Genomic DNA, 19,303 nt, shown 5'->3' with positions numbered 1-19,303 from the left:
ACTCCTTCTGATAGGCTAGTAAGAAAGGTAAGAGCCTATCCTCCTTCCTAGGTAGCCAAACCTCCTTTTCTGGCTATTTAGGGTCTCTGCTTTGGGGAATTCTTCAGATACAGAATGCAAGAGCTCACCAGAGTTCCCCTGCATCTCCCTCTTCACCTTCTGCCAAAGGATCGACCGCTGACTGCTCAGGACGCCTGCAAAACTGCCACAAAGTAGCAAAGACGACGACTGCAACCTTGTATCGCTTCATCCTGCCGGCTTTCTCGCCTGTTTCCTGGTGGTGCATGCTCTGGGGGTAGCCTGCCTCCTTCTTGCACCAGGAGCTCTGAAGAAATCTCCTGTGGGTCGACTGAATCTTCCCCCTGCAACTGCAGGCAACAAAAGACTACATCACCGGTCCTCTAGGTCCCCTCTCAGCACGACGAGCGTGGTCCCTGGAACTCAGCAACTCTGTCCAAGTGACTCCCACAGTCCAGTGACTCTTCAGTCCAAGTTTGGTGGAGGTAAGTCCTTGCCTCCCCAAGCTATACTGCATTGCTGGGTACCGCGTGATTTGCAGCTTCTCCGGCTCCTGTGCAGTCTTCCAGGATTTCCTTCGTGCACAGCAAAGCCTGGGTCCCCGACACTCTACCCTGCAGTGCACAACTTTCTGAGTTGTCCTCCGGCGTCGTGGGACTCCCTTTTCTGACTTCGTGTGGACTCCGGTTCACTCCTCTGATCCGGTACTTCTGCGGGTGCTGCCTGCTTCTGTGAGGGCTCCCTGACTTGCAGGGCGCCCCCTCTATCTCCTAATCCAAGTGGCGACATCCTGGTCTCTCCTGGGCCACAGCAGCATCCAAAAACCCTAACCGCGACCCTTGCATCTAGCAAGGCTTGTTTGCGGTCTTTCTGCGTGGGACCACCTCTGCAAGCTTCTTCACGACGTGGGACATCCATCCTCCAAAGGGGAAGTTCCTAGTCCTCTTCGTTCTTGCAAAACACCAAGCTTCTTCCATCCGGTGGCAGCTTCCTTGCACCCTCAGCTGGCATTTCCTGGGCTCCTGCCCACTCTTGACACTGTCGCGACTCTTGGACTTGTTTCACAGGTACTCAGGTCCGGAAATCCACTGTTGTTGCTTTGCTGGTGTTGGTTTACCTTGCAGAATCCCCCTATCACGACTTCTGTGCTCTCTGGGGGTTGTAGGTGCACTTTACACCTAGGTTACAGGGTCTGGGGTGGGCTATTTTTCTACCCTCACTGTTTTCTTACAGTCCCAGCGACCCTCTACAAGCTCACATAGGTTTGGGGTCCATTCGTGGTTCGCATTCCACTTTTAGAGTATATGGTTTGTGTTGCCCCGATACCTATGTGCTCCCATTGCAATCTATTGTAACTTTACACTGCTTGCATTACTTCCTTTTGCTATTACTGCATAATTTTGGTATTGTGTACATATGTATTGTGTATATTTGGCATCCTCATACTGAGGGTACTCACTGAGATACTTTTGGCATATTGTCATAAAAATAAAGTACCTTTATTTTTAGTATATCTGTGTATTGTGTTTTCTTATGATATTGTGCATATGACACCAGTGGTATAGTAGGAGCTTTGCATGTCTCCTAGTTCAGCCTAAGCTGCTCTGCTATAGCTACCTTCTATCAGCCTAAGCTGCTAGAAACACCTCTTCTACACTAATAAGGGATAACTGGACCTGGTACAGAGTGTAAGTACCCCTTGGTACCCACTACAAGCCAAGCCAGCCTCCTACAGCCGGTGCTTAGCACCGGAAACAAGAAGCACAAATTAAGCACTGACTTCCCTTTTAATGGTGAATGGAGTTGGAAAAAAGAAGTTTCTTTTGCGATATGATTTTTCGATATGGGTCTTAGTCCTGGATGGCACCGTGGCAAGGAGTACATGACCATTTGCTAGCAGCTCCACCATCCTGCTTCCTTCAGGGTCGAGACCTAGCACTGGTTTTCCATATTAAGCGACTGGGTTCTTATATCTCAATTCCCACTATTGACAGTCCATTTCTACATCAGAATCCCCATTTGATGATCCCTTGGGTCTCTCTAACAGTGCCTTAGCTGTGAATTTCTTCTTGGATGCCCAGAGTGCCTCGAAGGTTTTCAGTTGCTTCTGGTTGCACCAAGTGGCTCTTTAGAGATGAAAGCAATACTGATGACTTATTGTCCTACATTTCCTGAGGCTTGAATAAGTTATAAAGCCTTTCTGTAGAGCACTCAGAATATATGGCAGTGGCTTTGTCAGGGAATATACTCACTGGGAAGTGGCGTGATTGCCTATTTAACAATGTGCTTTTTTTAAACCTTCAATCTATGGATTGACTTGCTGCTAGATCTTCGGTGAAGATATGCATGCATATGAGGTATTAGTAGGTCTGCTTTATTTTCATCTGAATAAGGTTGTTGTAGAGCTTTTTCATGGAGGCTAATTTTCACATCAGCCCGTAGAATAGGTGCAAGGATGGCCAGTCAACAGTCCATTAATGTTCTTGTATTCCATTTTTGCCTATTAAATTATTTACATTGGTGTTCTCGCTGGTTTGTTAGTTTTTAAACCTACATTGATGTTTTTTGAAGGCTTAGCATGATGGGGCTGAAGAAACTTGCCATTCTGAAAACTTTTTGCAAGGATTAATTCAGTGCACCCTAAATATTGTACTGCCTCATGAGGATTTCTGATTTGATCAAGCCGACTTTCTTGATCCTCAACGCGCCCCGTCTGCCCTCACGGGCCAAAATAACTAAAAGGGACAACTGAATAAATGGATTGTCAATCTGTTCTAGGTCGTTCATCTCAGCATCTCTATCCAGTGTTAAGGTTAATTTCTCTTCCTGTCGTCTTCTGGCGCTGCTGTGGCACAATCTAGTTACTGTTTTTCACCTAATAGTAAAATTCTCAGTTTGTAATACTCTGTGCTCATTTACCGAATTCTATGATCTTCTTGGGTGCAGTTTAATAACTGAGGCACGTAATGGGGATTAATCCATGCCTACATAGGCATTTACAAGGTTTAACATATTTAGGGTTTTTACTTAATTTGTGCCCGGGAGCACGTCTTTGATTTGTTCCATATGACAAGCTTTGATGCACCAGAGTGGGGAGCGGGACACACTTCCAGGCACATGGACGATCAGTTCATAGTGCATTACGTAAAGAACCCTGCGACTTGTAACTTGCTGAATGGTTAGATGCTGCGCTCAGTCATAGTCACTACTAATGGGAACACATGATCAAGCATATTAACATTGGGATATCTGAGCTACTAATTGGCAGGTGTGATCAATGGTAACTGTGAGGTAAAGTGATATGATATTCAGTAAGTTTTCTGCGATAGCGTTCGGAAAATGTATAAATTATTTCCATATGTTATTTTGTGTATTTTTATCCTCATGAGGACAGTTGACTTTCAGGTTTCCGAATCCTCCTGAGTAAAATCATTCGGAATTATGAATTTGTATTTTGTCAGATTCTGTACCAAATCCTCCCTGAAGCTACAGCCAATGTTTTTGTTAATGGGGGATTAAGAAGGTTAGGCCTATGAAGTAAGGCTCTGCTGATACTATCCCCCTAGAGTAAAGGGAAGTAGAGAACTGTCAGTTTCAAGAAGAGCTAGTGACGTGTTACTACTTCCTACATTTGCCCTGTTCTCATTTGCTCATTGTTGTTGCGTTCTAGTGGCAGTATGCATCATGGCTGTGTTGGCTTTGAACAGTGGGAGAATTCTTTCAGTGCGATCACTGGGGCGAGGGATAGTAATCTAGCTTCCGACAGTGTTCTACATTTCCTGTGGGCACCGTTGGAGTGACGTCTAGTATGGGCGATGTTATAGCACCCACGCCAATATGTCTTATTGTATCCTTTCTGGGGGTACATCAGGTGAAAGAAGTCCATCTGTTACGTGAAAGTTTTTTTTTGGCAGCTTGCTAATAGGACCGATATTACCAAAACTGTAAAAAAAAAAAAATTGCCCTCTGAAAGACACCTTAATACAACATGGACACAAAGTTGAATGCTTTCAAGTGTAAGCAATATTCTGCCCACATTAGAAAGCAGGACCCCACACTATTTCAGTAGCTCTTGATGCTCACAGTTTTGGTGTTACCGACCACAGACAAACTTTCTGTACAGATCCAACTTGCACCAAAATGCATACTTTTCATTAAATCTGTGAACTGGAAGATCAATCAGTAACCTGGCAAGCCTAGATTTAACTGTAGAGAAAGATAGTTACAGGCAGTACTTGGTGATGAAAGGTCAAGGAGTGAAGATGGTGCTTTGTGTGGTGGTTTATTTCTTGGACTTTTTTGTTTTCCCTCTGCCCTTCCACATACATCTCTATGTCCTTGAAGGGCTAAACTTCTGTGTAAAATTCAGAAGGAGGACTAGGCTTCCAGTAGGCTGTGGGTGTACCAGAAAATAATATTTTTGCTTCTTGAAATCATGGGTATCGCTTTTTTCAGTAACATTTTTGTTTTTGCTGACAGGAACGTGATGTTTTGGTCGATTCCACCTCTTATGGGCATAAAAACCGAACTGCCAGAGAGAAATGGCTCTAGGGCCTCATCCTGACGTCACGGTGAGCATAATTCCTACAGAATACGGGCTTTGAATGTTGAACTGTGAGCCGGTCTGCATCATAGTTTTCTTTTGTGGAGCTCGCTCTCTTGCATTGCATATTGTGTATTGAGCCCCTAGGATAAGATTAATGTTCAACACCAAGCCTGTTTACGAGTCTGAGTAATCTAGTCCAGTGCAGTTCTGTGCTTTCGCTCTGTGCATCTTCCCAGGATGCAGGTCAAGAAATCCTTTGAAAGGGTTGAGAGGCCAGCATGGTTCTAAGTACATTTATATATGGGTACAGGAGGCTGTCACATGCCAGGTGTGCATACCACAGAGCCAGGCCACAGTATACTAATATTTCCAATTAGAGGAGCAAGGCTCATTTGACGCTTCATCGGGTATCCTAGCTTGTGAACTTCCAGACCAGGCCAGAAGTCTCTTGGCGGCCATTTGGCTGTCTTTTGGCGGTCCTTTGGCGGCCATTTTGGCTGTGTTTTGGTTGTCTGTACGGAAATGCCTCCTTGGCATGGTTACCCCCTAAGTTTTTGCCTTTGCTGATAATAAGTTATGATTTGAAAGTGTGCTGGGACCCTGCTAACCAGGCCCCAGCACCAGTGTTCTTTCCCTAAACTGTACCTTTGTCTTCACAATTGGCACAACCCTGGCACTCAGGTAAGTCCCTTGTAACTGGTACCCCTGGTACCAAGGTCTCTAAGGGCTGCAGCATGCCTTATGCCACCCTAGGGACCCCTCACTCAGCACATGCACACTGCTTCACAGCTTGTATGTGCTGGTGGGGAGAAAATGACTAAGTCGACATGGCACTCCCCTCAGAGTGCCATCCCAACCTCACACTGCCTGTGGCATAGGTAAGTCACCCCTATAGCAGGCCTTACAGCCCTAAGGCAGGGTGCACTATACCACAGGTGAGGGCATATGTGCATGAGCACTATGCCCCTACAGTGTCTAATCAAAACCTTAGCCATTGTAAGTGCAGGGTAGCCGTAAGAGTATATGGTCTGGGAGTTTGTCAAACATGAACCCCACAGTTCCATAATGCCTACACTGAAAACTGGTAAGTTTGCTATCAAACTTCTCAGCACAATAAAAGCACACTGATGCCAGTGTACAATCTATTGTAAAATACACCCAGAGGGCATCTTAGAGATGCCCCCTGAATACATGCCCCACTTCTAGTGTGGGCGGACCAGTTTCTGCCAGCCTGCCACACACCAGACATGTTGCTGGCCATATGGGGAGAGTGCCTTTGTCACTCTGTGGCCAGTAACAAAGCCTGTACTGGGTGGAGGTGCTTCTCACCTCCCCCTGCAGGATCTGTAACACCTGGCGGTGAGCCGCAAGGATTCACCCCTTTTGTTACAGCGCCACAGGGCATCCCAGCTAGTGGAGATGCCCGCCCCTTCGGCCACTGCCCCTACATTTGGTGGCAAGGCTGGAGGAGATAATGAGAAAAACAAGGAGGAGTCACCCACCAGTCAGGACAGCCCCTAAGGTATCCTGAGCTGAGGTGACCCTTACTTTTAGAAATCCTCCATCTTGTGAGTGGAGGATTCCCGCAATAGAATTAGGGATGTGCCCCCCCCTCCCCGCAGGGAGGAGGCACAAAGAGGGTGTAGCCACCCTCCAGGACAGTAGCCATTGGCTACTGCCCTCCCAGACCTAAACACACCCCTAAATTCAGTATTTAAGGGCTCCCCAGAACCTAGAAAACTAGATTCCTGCAACCTTAACAAGAAGAAGGACTGCTTACCTGAAGCTCTGCAGAGAAGACTGAGACGACAACTGCTTTGGCCCCAGCCCTACCGGCCTGTCTCCCTACTTCAAAGAAAACTGCAACAGTGACGCATCCAAGAGGGACCAGCGACCTCTGAAGCCTCAGAGGACTGCCCTGCAACGAATGACCAAGAAACTCCCGTGAACAGCAGCCCTGTTCAACAACCTGCAACTTTCTTGCAACAAAGAAACAACTTGAAAGACTTCACGTTTCCCGCCGGAAGCGTGAGACTTTCCACTCTGCACCCGACCCCCCTGGCTCGACCTGCGGAAAACCAACACCTCAGGTAGGACTCCCCTGCGACTGCGAGCCTGTGAGTAACCAGAGACGACCCCCCTGAGCCCCCACATCGACACTGTAGGAGGCTGGACTGGCTTGTAGTGGGTACCAAGGGGTACTTACACTTTGCACCAGGCCCAGGTATCCCTTATTAGTGTAGAGGGGTGTCTAGCAGCTTAGGCTGATAGAAAAGGTAGCTCAGCAGAGCAGCTTAGGCTGAACTAGGAGACGAGTGAAGCTCCTACAGTACCACTAGTGTCATATGCACAATATCATAAGAAAACACAATACACAGATATACTAAAAATAAAGGTACCTTATTTTTATGACAATATGCCAAAGTATCTCAGTGAGTACCCTCAGTATGAGAATAGCAAATATACACAAGATATATGTACACAATACCAAAATATGCAGTAATAGCAATAGTAAACAGTGCAAACAATGTATATTCACAATAGAATGCAATGGGGGCACATAGGGATAGGGGCAACACAAACCATATACATTACAGGCCCTCTCAAGTGCAGCAAACCACTTGTTAATGTCACCCCCCTCCTTGTAAGGGGGAACTATCTTATGCAGATTCCTAGAATCATGCTCTTTGACAGGATTACTATCTGTAATACTGCTGCTGCCACCATGGGGTCCTAACCCCAACCTCTGTCTTTCTTTTTCTAAATCAAAGGACTGCCTATCTAAATCCAGCTGCTGCTTCTTGAGCTTCAGCCTGGATTCTTCCACTCTCAATCTATTGAGCTCCCTTTCTAACACCCTGTCATCAGGGAGGGTGGGTGGGGCATGCCTTGAAACAGAATTATGGTGAGAATGAACAGAGGGAGACCTGTCCCCAACAGATGGCACTCTTAACAACCTGGCTAACAGAAGTAACACTCCTACTATGATGAGAAGTAACACTCTTACTGTGATGTGAATTTACATCAGTACCAGCTATGCTAGGTGGCCTGCTAATGGGCAGGTTGGGAAGGTTCCCTTCTAAATCCTTTGCTAGGGGTGCCCCAGGGTCAGATTGGGAACCATCAGCTAATTTCTCAACAGAAGTGCCAATATTGGTCTTATCTTGTTCAACGAGCATATTAACCAACAGTTCTCTAGAGGGATTCTTCCCTACCCCTAAACCTCTTTCAATGCAGAGACTCCTTGCTCCTTTCCAGCTAAGGTGATCATAAGCAAGTTTGGACAGATCAACAGTTTGACTTGTGCCAGACATTACAGAAAGTGTTTAAGGGACAGAAAAAGAAAGAAAAAAAAGTTTGTAGAACTTTTTAAAGAACAGAAAAAAAAACTTTTAAAACTTTTTAAGAACTTTTTAGAAAGTTTAGAGGTACTTTTCAGCACTTAACAAAGAAGTGAGAGAAGAAAAAAAAAACTTTTTGGTTAGGTGTACATACACTGAACTTGTTTTGTATATTTTTCTCTTATGAAAAGTACAATATGACAAAGTGGTAAGTAGTTGTAAAGTACTTATCCCACCGCTGCACAACCAATGTAGGAGGCTGGACTGGCTTGTAGTGGGTACCAAGGGGTACTTACACTTTGCACCAGGCCCAGGTATCCCTTATTAGTGTAGAGGGGTGTCTAGCAGCTTAGGCTGATAGAAAAGGTAGCTTAGCAGAGTAGCTTAGGCTGAACTAGGAGACAAGTGAAGCTCCTACAGTACCACTAGTGTCATATGCACAATATCATAAGAAAACACAATACACAGATATACTAAAAATAAAGGTACTTTATTTTTATGACAATATGCCAAAGTATCTCAGTGAGTACCCTCAGAATGAGGATAGCAGATATTCACAAGATATATGTACACAATACCAAAATATGCAGTAATAGCATTAGAAAACAGTGCAAACAATGTATAGTCACAATAGAATGCAATAGGGGCACATTGGGATAGGGGCAACACAAACCACATACTCTAGAAGTGGAATGCGAACCACAAATGGACCCCAAACCTATCTGACCTTGTAGAGGGTCGCTGGGACTGGAAGAAAACAGTGAGGGTTAGAAAAATAGCCCACCCCAAGACCCTGAAAAGTGGGTGCAAAGTCCACCTAAGTTCCACAAAGAGCACAGAAGTAGTGATAGGGGAATTCTGCAAGGAAGACCAACACCAGCAATGCAACAACGATGGATTTCCTGACGAGAGTTCCTGTGGAACAAGGGGACCAAGTCCAAAAGTCACGATCAAGTCGGGAGTGGGCAGATGCCCAGGAAATGCCAACTGTGGGTGCAAAGAAGCTGCCACTGAATGGTAGAAGCTGTGGATTCTGCAAGAACGACAAGGGCTAGAAACTTCCCCTTTAGAGGATGGATGTCACACGTCGTGAAGAGTCGTGCAGAGGTGTTTCCGTGCAGAAAGACCGCAAACAAGCCTTGCTAGCTGCAAGGGTCGCGGTTAGGGTTTTTGGATGCTGCTGTGGCCCAGGAGGGACCAGGATGTCGGCAATTGCGTGAGGGGACAGAGGGGGCGTCCAGCAAGACAAGGAGCCCACTCAGAAGCAAACAGCACCCGTAGAAGCGCCAAAACAGGCACTACGAAGTGGAGTGAACCGGAGCTCACCCGAAGTCACAAAGGAAGGTCACACTACGCCGGAGGACAACCCAGGAGGTCGTGCACTGCAGGTTATAGTGCCGGGGACCCAAGCTTGGCTGTGCACAAAGGAAATCCTGGAAGAGTGCACAGGAGCCGGAGTAGCTGCAAAACACGCGGTTCCCAGCAATGCAGTCTAGCGTGGGGAGGCAAGGACTTACCTCCACCAAACTTGGACTGAAGAGTCACTGGACTGTGGGAGTCACTTGGACAGAGTTGCTGAGTTCAAGGGACCTCGCTCGTCGTGCTGAGAGGAGACCCAGAGGACCGGTGATGCAGTTATTTGGTGCTTGCGGTTGCAGGGGGAAGATTCCGTCGACCCACGGGAGATTTCTTCGGAGCTTCTAGTGCAGAGAGGAGGCAGACTACCCCCACAGCATGCACCACCAGGAAAACAGTTGAGAAGGCGGCAGGATCAGCGTTACAAGGTCGCAGTAGTCGTCTTTGCTACTTTGTTGCAGTTTTGCAGGCTTCCAGCGCGGTCAGCAGTCGATTCCTTAGCAGAAGGTGAAGAGAGAGATGCAGAGGAACTCTGATGAGCTCTTGCATTCGTTATCTAAGGAATTCCCAAAAGCAGAGACCCTAAATAGCCAGAAAAGGAGGTTTGGCTACCTAGGAGAGAGGATAGGCTAGCAACACCTGGAGGAGCCTATCAGAAGGAGTCTCTGACGTCACCTGCTGGCACTGGCCACTCAGAGCAGTCCAGTGTGCCAGCAGCACCTCTGTTTCCAAGATGGCAGAGGTCTGGAGCACACTGGAGTATCTCTGGGCACCTCCCAGGGGTGGTGCAGGTCAGGGGAGTGGTCACTCCCCTTTCCTTTGTCCAGTTTCACGCCAGAGCAGGGCTGGGGGATCCCTGAACCGGTGTAGACTGGCTTATGCAGAAATGGGCACCATCTGTGCCCATGAAAGCATTTCCAGAGGCTGGGGGAGGCTACTCCTCCCAAGCCCTAACACCTTTTTCCAAAGGGAGAGGGTGTAACACCCTCTCTCTGAGGAAGTCCTTTGTTCTGCCTTCCTGGGCCAAGCCTGGCTGGACCCCAGGAGGGCAGAAACCTGTCTGGGGGGTTGGCAGCAGCAGCAGCTGCAGTGAGACCCCGGAAAGGTTGTTTGGCAGTACCCAGGTCTGAGCTAGAGACTCCGGGGGATCATGGAATTGTCTCCCCAATGCCAATTCCATGATCTTAGACATGTTACATGGCCATGTTCGGAGTTACCATTGTGACGCTATACATATGTCGTGACATATGTATAGTGCACGCGTCTAATGGTGTCCCCGCACTCACAAAGTCTGGGGAATTTGCCCTGAACAATGTGGGAGCACCTTGGATAGTGCCAGGGTGCCCACACACTAAGTAACTTAGCACCCAACCTTTACCAGGTAAAGGTTAGACGTATAGGTGACTTATAAGTTACTTAAGTGCAGTGGTAAATGGCTGTGAAATAACATGGACGTTATTTCACTCAGGCTCCACTGGCAGGCCTGTGTAAGAATTGTCAGATCTCCCTATGGGTGGCACAAGAAATGCTGCAGCCCATAGGGATCTCCTGGAACCCCAATACCCTGGGTACCTCAGTACCATATACTAGGGAATTATAAGGGTGTTCCAGTATGCCAATGTAAATTGGTGAAATTGGTCACTAGCCTGTTAGTGACAATTTGGAAAGAGAATGAGAGAGCATAACCACTGAGGTTCTGGATAGCAGAGCCTCAGTGAGACAGTTAGTCATAACACAGGTAACACATACAGGGCACACTTATGAGCACTGGGGCCCTGGCTGGCAGGGTCCCAGTGACACATACAACTAAAACAACATATATACAGTGAAATATGGGGGTAACATACCAGGCAAGATGGTACTTTCCTACAGACGCCTGCAGAGGAAATCCAGAGGCTCCCCCTGACCGCGACTGCCTGTGACAAGGGACCCGACGCCTGGAACCAACACTGCACCCGCAGCCCCCAGGACCTGAAGGAACCAAATTCTAGTGCAGGAGCAACCCCCAGGAGACCCTCTGCCTAGCCCAGGTGGTGGCTTCCCCAAGGAGCCCCCCGTGCCTGCCTGCATCGTTAAAGAGACCCCTGGGTCTCCCCATTACTTCCTATCTAAAACCCGACACCCGTTTGCACACTGCACCAGGCCGCCCCTGTGCCACTGAGGGTGTACTTTCTGTGCCTTTTTGTGTTCCCCCCCCCCCCCCCCCCCCCCCCCAGTGCCCCACAAAACCCCCCTGGTCTGCCCACCGAGAACGCAAGTACTTACCTGCTGACAGACTGGAACCGGGGCACCCCTGTTCTCCATTGAAACCTATGTGTTTTGGGCACCTCTTTGACCTCTGCACCTGACTGGCCCTGAGCTGCTGGTCTGGTGACTTTGGGGTTGCCTTGAACCTCCAACGGTGGGCTATCTATGCCCCAACTTTGAGACTTGTAAGTGTTTTACTTACCTTCAAAACTAACCTCTACTTACCTCACCCAGGAACTGTTGATTTTTGCAGTGTCCACTTTTAAAATAGCTTATTGCCATTTTTGCAAAGACTGTACATGCTATTGTGTTTATTCAAAGTTCCTAGAGTACCGAACTGAAATACCTTTCATTTGAAGTATTACTTGTAAATCTTGAACCGGTGGTTCTTAAAATAAACTAAGAAAATATATTTTTCAATATAAAAACCTATTGGCCTGGAGTAAGTCTTTGAGTGTGTGTTCCTCATTTATTGCCTGTGTGTGTACAACAAATGCTTAACACTACCCTCTGATAAGCCTACTTCTCGACCACACTACCACAAAATAGAGCATTAGAATTATCTCTTTTTGCCACTATCTTACCTCTAAGGGGAACCTTTGGACTCTGTGCACACTATTTCTTACTTTGAAATAGTATATACAGAGCCAAGTTCCTACATTGGTGGATCAGCGGTGGGGTCTAAGACTTTGCATTTGCTGGACTACTCAGCCAATTCCTGATCACACAGCTAAATTCCCAAAATTGTCATTAGAAACTGATTTTTTTAAATTGGATCTATTTTTCTAAATTTTTTAAAGTCCTGCTAGGGCCTTGTGTAAGTCCCTGTTAGCATTTCTTTTAGAGCTTAAAAGTTTTGTAAAAGTTTGGGTTAAGTTCTTGAGCTAGTTTTAGATTCTTAAAAAGTATCCCAACTTTTTAGAGAAATAATGTCTAGCACAGATGAGATGGTGGTGGAACTCAACCTCACCCCTTACCTGCATCTTAGGATGTCAGAGTTAAGGACTCTCTGTAAAATAAAAAATATAAAAACTGGATAAAACCCTACCAAAGTACAGCTCCAGGAGCTTTTGTAAGAGTTTGCTAGAGACCACCCCTCTGAAGACAATCTTACAGAGGGGGAAGCTAGTGACTTGGAGGAACATTTCCCCCCTCCTGTCCTAGTTAGGGAGCCCAGGGTTCCTCAAACCCTGACTCCACAAGTGATAGTCAGAGATGCTGTTCTCCCACAGGGGAGTCCAGCAACTCTGGAAGCATTGAGGGTAGCCTCAATGAAGTGGACCTGCTGTTAGGCAGGATGGCCAAAAGTTTGGCTTTGGAGAGACAGCTCCTAGCCATAGAAAGGGAAAGACAAGAGATGGGCTTAGCTCCCATCAGTGGTGGCAGCAATTTAAATAGGGTCAAAGAAAATACTGACATGCTAAAAATCCCCAAAGGGATTGTAACAAAATATGAAGATGGTGATGATATCACCAAATGGTTCACAGCTTTTGAGAGGGATTGTGCAACCAGAAAAGTAATCTCACTGGAGTGCTCTCCTTTGGGAAATGTTCACTGGAAAGTGTAGGGATATACTCCTCACATTCTCTGGTAAAAATGCAGAATCCTAGGACCTCATGAAGGCTATCCTGATTGAGGGCTTTGGATTCTCAACTGAGGAGTACAGGATTAGGTTCAGGGGGGCTCAAACATCCTTGAGCCAGACCTGGGTTGATTTTGTTGACATCTCAGTCAAAACACTGGATGGTTGGATTAATGGCAGTGGTGTAAATGATTATGAAGGTCTGTATAATTTGTTTATGAAGGAACACCTTTTATGTAATTGTTTCAATGATAAACTGCATCAGCACCTGGTAGACCTAGGTCGAATTTCTCCCCAAGTATTGGGAAAGAAGAAAGACCATTGGGTTAAGACTAGGGTGACCAAGACTTCCACAGGGGGTGACCAAAAGAAAGGAGTCACAAAGACTCCCCAGGGGAAGAGTGTTGAGACATCCAAGGGAAAAAATAAAGCGTCTTCTACAGGGCCCCAAAAACCTGCTCAGGAGGCTGGGTCCAAAGCCTCTTCACAATCCTCATTTGGGTACAAGGGTAAAAACTTTGATCCCAAAAAGGCCTGGTGTCATAGCTGTAATCAGCAGGGACACCAAACTGGAGACAAGGCCTGTCCCAAGAAAGGTTCCACTTCTACTACTACTCCAGTTAGCAGTGGAATAGCCAGTCTCCAGGTGGGATCAACAGTGTGCCCAGAGCAAATCAGGGTCCACATTGAAGCTACATTAGTCTCTGAGGGTGGGGTAGACCTAGCCACACTAGCTGCCTGGCCCCCTAACATGCAAAAATAGAGGCAGCAGCTCTTTAATAATGGGACTAGAGTAGAAGCCCTGAGGGATACAGGTGCCAGTGTCACAATGGTGACAGACAACCTGTTTTCCCAAGGACAATACCTGACTGGACAAACTTATCCAGTCACCAACGCTGACAATCACACTAAAGTACATCCCATGGCTATGGTAACTGTAGAATGGGGAGAGGTCACTGGCCTGAAACAGGTGGTAGTCTCTTCTGCTATATCAATAGACTGTCTGCTTCGAAATGATCTGGAGTCCTCAGCATGGGCTGAGGTTGAACTCAAAACCCATGCAGCCATGCTGGGTATCCCTGAACTTGTGTGTCAACACAAGGGCACAGTGCAAGGCTCAGGGTGAAAAAGAAGTGTTGGAGTCTGGAATAATGACCCAACATTCCAAGGGAAAAGGAAAGAAGACTGGGGAACCAGCTTCAGCACAGAAAAAGAAACAGAACCTCACTTCTCAGGAAGAAGGTCTATCCCCTGAGGGAACTGAGCCTATGGAGTTAGAACCCTATTAGGTTGAGCTCTTGGGCCCAGGCGGACCCACAAGGGAACAACTGTGCAAAGGGCAAGAAAAATGTCCCTCTCTTGAAGGCCTTAGGCAGCAAGCTGCTGAGAAAACAAAAGGAAATGTCAGTGGGACCCACAGGGTCTATTGGGAAGATGGACTCCTTTGCACTGAGGCAAGAGATCCAAAACCTGGTGCCACTAGGAGAGTGGTAGTGCCTCAGGCAGGTGTTTAGGGAGTTAATTCTGACCTTAGCCCATGACATTCCCCTTGCTGGGCATTTGGGACAAACCAAGACATGGGAGAGGTTAGTCAACCATTTCTGTTGGCCCAACATGTCCCAGAAGGTGAAGGAGTTTTGTTCCTCCTGTGCCACCTGTCAAGCCAGTTGTAAGACCGGTGGCCACCCAAAGCCTCCCCTCATTCCACTTCCAGTGGTGGGAGTCCCCGTTGAAAGAGTGGGAGTGGATATAGTGGGTCCACTTGAACCTCCCACAGCATCAGGGAATCAGTATATCCTAGTGGTAGTGGATCATGCCACTAGGTACCCTGAAGCAATTCCCCTTAGGTCCAGTACTGCCCCTGCAGTAGCCAAAGCACTCATTGGTATTTTTACCAGAGTGGTATTTCCTAAGGAGGTGGTTTCTGACAGAGGTACCAACTTCATGTCAGCTTACCTGAAACATATGTGGAATGAGAGTGGGGTGACTTACAATTTCACCACACCATACCATCCACAAACCAATGGACTTGTGGAAAGATTTATCAAGACATTGAAGGGCATGATCATGGGGCTCCCTGAAAAACTCAAAAGTAGATGGGATGTCCTCTTGCCATCCCTGCTTTTTGCCTACAGAGAGGTGCCTCACAAGGGAGTAGGGGTTTCCCCTTTTGAACTTCTATTTGGCCATCCTGTTAGGGGACCACTGGCTCTTGTAAAAGAAAGCTGGGAGAGACCTCTCCATGAGCCTAAACATGATGTGGTGGACTATGTACTAGGACTATGTTCAAGGGGGACAGAGTACATGGAAAAGGCAAGCAAAAAACCTTGAGGCCAGCCAACAACTCCAGATGTGGTATGGCCAAAAGGCTGCTATGGTTGAGTTTCAGCCAGGGCAGGAAGTCTGGGTTCTGGTGCCTGTGGCTCCCAGGGCACATCAGGACAGATGGAGTGGCCCTTACCCAGTGCTAGAGAGAAAGAGTCAGACACCTACCTGGTAGACCTAGGCACTAGCAGGACCCCCAAAAGGGTGATCCATGTGAACCGCCTCGAACTCTTTCATGACAGGGCAGATGTAAACAGGTTAATGGTTACAGATGAGGACCAGGAAGCAGAGAGTGAGCCTCTCCCTGATCTCCTCTCCTCTGACCCTAAAGATGGCTCAGTAGATTGAGTGGTCTACTCAGACACCCTCTCTGGCCAACAGCAAGCTGACTGTAGGCAAGTCCTCCTGCAGTTTGCTGAGCTCTCTTCCCTAACCCCTGGTCAGACACACCTGTGTACCCATGATGTGGACACTGGAGACAGCATGCCTGTCAAAAACAACATTTTTCGACAGTCTGATCAAGTTAAGGAAAGCATCAAAGTGGAAGTCCACAAGATGCTGGAGTTGGGAGTAATTGAGCACTCGGACAGTCCCTGGGCTAGCCCAGTGGTCTTAGTCCCCAAACCTCACACAAAAGATGGCAAGAGAGAGATGAGGTTCTGTGTGGACTACAGAGGGCTTAATTCTGTCACCAAGACAGATGATCATCCCATCCCAAGAGCAGATGAGTTAATTGACAAATTGGGTGCTGCCAAATACTTGAGTACCTTTGACTTGACAGCAGGGTACTGGCAAATAAGAATGGCACCAGGAGCAAAAGAGAAAACAGCATTCTCTACACCTGATGGCCAGTACCAGTTTACTGTGATGCCCTTTCGCTTAAAGAATGCCCCTACCACCTTCCAAAGGTTGGTGAATCAAGTCCTTGCTGGCGTGGAGTCCTTTAGTGCAGCTTATCTTGGTGATATTGCTGTCTTTAGCTCCAGCTGGCAGGATCACCTGGTCCACCTGAAGAAGGTTTTGCAGGCCCTGCAAGCACCAGGCCTCTCTATCAAGGCATCTAAATGTCAGGTAGCGCAGGGTACTGTGGTTTACTTGGGACACCTTGTAGGTAGAGGCCAAGTTCAGCCACTCCTACCCAAGATCCAGACTATTCTGGACTGGGTAGGTCCAAAAACCCAGACTCAAGTCAGGGCATTCCTTGGCTTGACTGGTTACTATAGGAGGTTTGTGAAAGGATATGTGTAGGAAGTTGGCTCTGTATGTACTATTTCAAAGTAAGAAATAGCATTTACAGAGTCCAAGGGTTCCCCTTAGTGGTAAGATAGTGGCAAAAAGAGATAACTCTAATGCTCTATTTTGTGGTAGTGTGGTCGAGCAGTAGGCTTATCAGAGGGTAGTGTTAAGCATTTGTTGGACACACACAGGCAATAAATGAGGAACACACACTCAAAGACTTACTCCAGGCCAATAGGTTTTTATATAGAAAAATATATTTTCTTACTTTATTTTAAGAACCACAGGTTCAAGATTTACAAACAATACTTTAAATGAAAGGTATTTCACTCAGGTATCTTGGGAACTTTTAATCATCACAGTAGCATGTACAGTTTTGGCAAAATGGCAATAAGCTATTTAAAAAATGGACACACTGCAAAAATGAACAGTTCCTGGGGGAGGTAAGTATTTGTTAGGTTCACAGGTAAGTAAAACACTTACAGGGTTCAAAATTGGGTCCAAGGTAGCCCACCGTTGGGGGTTAAAGTCAACCCCAAAGTTACCACACTAGCAGCTCAGGGCCGGTCAGGTGCAGAGGTCAAAGTGGTGCCCAAAACACATAGGCTTCAATGGAAATAGGGGTGCCCTGGTTCCAGTCTGCCAGCAGGTAAGTAACTGCGACTTCGGGGGGCAGACCAGGGGGGTTTTGTAGGGCACCGGGGGGGGACACAAGCAGGCACAGAAAGTACACCCTCAGCGGCACAGGGGCGGCCGGGTGCAGAGTGCAAAAAAGGAGGCGGGTTTGCAATAGGATTCAATGGGGAGCCCCGGGGGTCTCTTCAATGATGCAGGCAGGCCAGGGGGGGGGTCTCCCCGGGGTAGCCACCACCTGGGCTAGGAAGAGGGCTGCCTGGGGGTCGCTACTGCCCTGGAGTTCGGTTCCTTCAGGTCCTGGGGGCTGCGGGTGCACTGTGTTTTCCAGGCATTGGGTTCCTTGAAACAGGCAGTCGCGGTCAGGGGGAGCCTCTGGATTCCCTCTGCAGGCGTCGCTGTTGGGGCTCAGGGGGGTCAACTCTGGCTACTCACGGACTAGCAGTCACCGGGGAGTCCTCCCTTTAGAATTAATTTTCCGCAGGTCGAGCCGGGGGCGTCGTGTGCAGAGTGGAAAGTCTCGTGCTTCCGGCGGGAAACGTGTGGTCTTTAAAAATTGCTTCTTTGTTGCAAAGTTGCAGGTTTGTTGAACAGGGCCGCTGTTCTCTGGAGCTTCTTGGTCCTTTTAGATGCAGGGTAGTCCTCTGAGGCTTCAGAGGTCGCTGGACCCTAGGGGATGCGTCACTGGTGCAGTTTTTCTCGAAGTGGGGAGACAGGCCGGTAGGGCTGGGGCCAAAGCAGTTGGTGTCTCTGTCTTCTCTGCAGGGCTTCAGGTCAGCAGTCCTTCTTTGTCTTCGGGTTGCAGGAATCTATCTTCCTAGGTTCTGGGGGCCCCTAAATACTCAATTTAGGGGGGTGTTTAGGTCTGGGAGGTTAGTAGTCAATGGCTACTAGCCCTGAGGGTGGCTACACCCTCTTTGTGCCTCCTCCCGGTGGGGAGGGGGTCACATCCCTAATCCTATTGGGGGAATCCTCCATCTACAAGATGGAGGATTTCTAAAAGCCAGTCACCTCAGCTCAGGACACCTTAGGGGTTGTCCTGATTGGCCAGTGACTCCTCCTTGTTTTTCTCATTATCTCCTCCAGCCTTGCCGCCAAAAGTGGGGGCAGTGGCCGGAGGGGTGGGCATCTCCACTAGCTGGGATGCCCTGTGGCGCTGTAACAAAGGGGGTGAGCCTTTGAGGCTCACCGCCAGGTGTTACAGTTCCTGCAGGGGGAGGTGAGAGCACCTCCACCCAGTACAGGCTTTGTTCCTGGCCACAGAGTGACAAAGGCACTCTCCCCATGTGGCCAGCCACATGCCTGGTGTGTGGCAGGCTGGCAAAACTAGTCAGCCCACACTGGAAGTCGGTATGTTTTCAGGGGCATCTCTAAGATGGCCTCTGGGTGTATTTCACAATAAAATGTACACTGGCATCAGTGTGCATTTATTGTGCTGAGAAGTTTGATACCAAACTTCCAAGTTTTCAGTGTAGCCATTATGGTGCTGTGGAGTTCGTGTATGACAGATTCCCCTGAAAACATACCCGACTTCCAGTGTAGGCTGACTAGTTTCTGCCAACCTGCCACACACCAGACATGTTCCTGGCCACAGGGGGAGAGTGCCTTTGTCACTCCGTGGACACGAACAAAGCCTGTACTGGGTGCAGGTGCTTACCACTACCCTCTGATAAGCCTACTGCTCGACCCCACTACCACAAAATAGAGCATTAGAATTATCTCTTTTTGCCACTATCTTACCTCTAAGGGGAACCCTTGGACTCTGTGCACACTATTTCTTACTTTGAAATAGTATATACAGAGCCATCTTCCTACTACCCTGCACTTACAATCTCTAAGGTTTTGCTTAGACACTGTAGGGGCATAGTGCTCATGCACATATGCCATCACCTGTGGTATAGTGCACCCTGCCTTAGGGCTGTAATGCCTGCTAGAGGGGTGACTTACCTATGCCACAGGCAGTGTGAGGTTGGCATGGCACTCTGAGGGGAGTGCCATGTCGACTTAGTAATTTTCTTT

The 19,303-nt window shown here is 47.8% G+C and overlaps 1 non-coding gene across 1 annotated transcript; it reads left to right on the top strand.

Moving 5' to 3' along the window:
• The first annotated feature begins 3,524 nt into the window (after positions 1–3,524).
• LOC138273964 (small Cajal body-specific RNA 4) lies at positions 3,525–3,651 on the top strand. The gene has a single exon (XR_011200335.1). It is a non-coding gene; the product is annotated as a small Cajal body-specific RNA 4 (non-coding RNA).
• The last annotated feature ends 15,652 nt before the right edge of the window (positions 3,652–19,303 follow it).

The sequence above is a fragment of the Pleurodeles waltl genome, unplaced genomic scaffold (genome assembly GCF_031143425.1).
Source record: "Pleurodeles waltl isolate 20211129_DDA unplaced genomic scaffold, aPleWal1.hap1.20221129 scaffold_127, whole genome shotgun sequence".
Classification (NCBI taxonomy): Eukaryota; Metazoa; Chordata; class Amphibia; order Caudata; family Salamandridae; genus Pleurodeles; species Pleurodeles waltl.
This window is presented reverse-complemented; position numbering and strand designations above follow the sequence as displayed.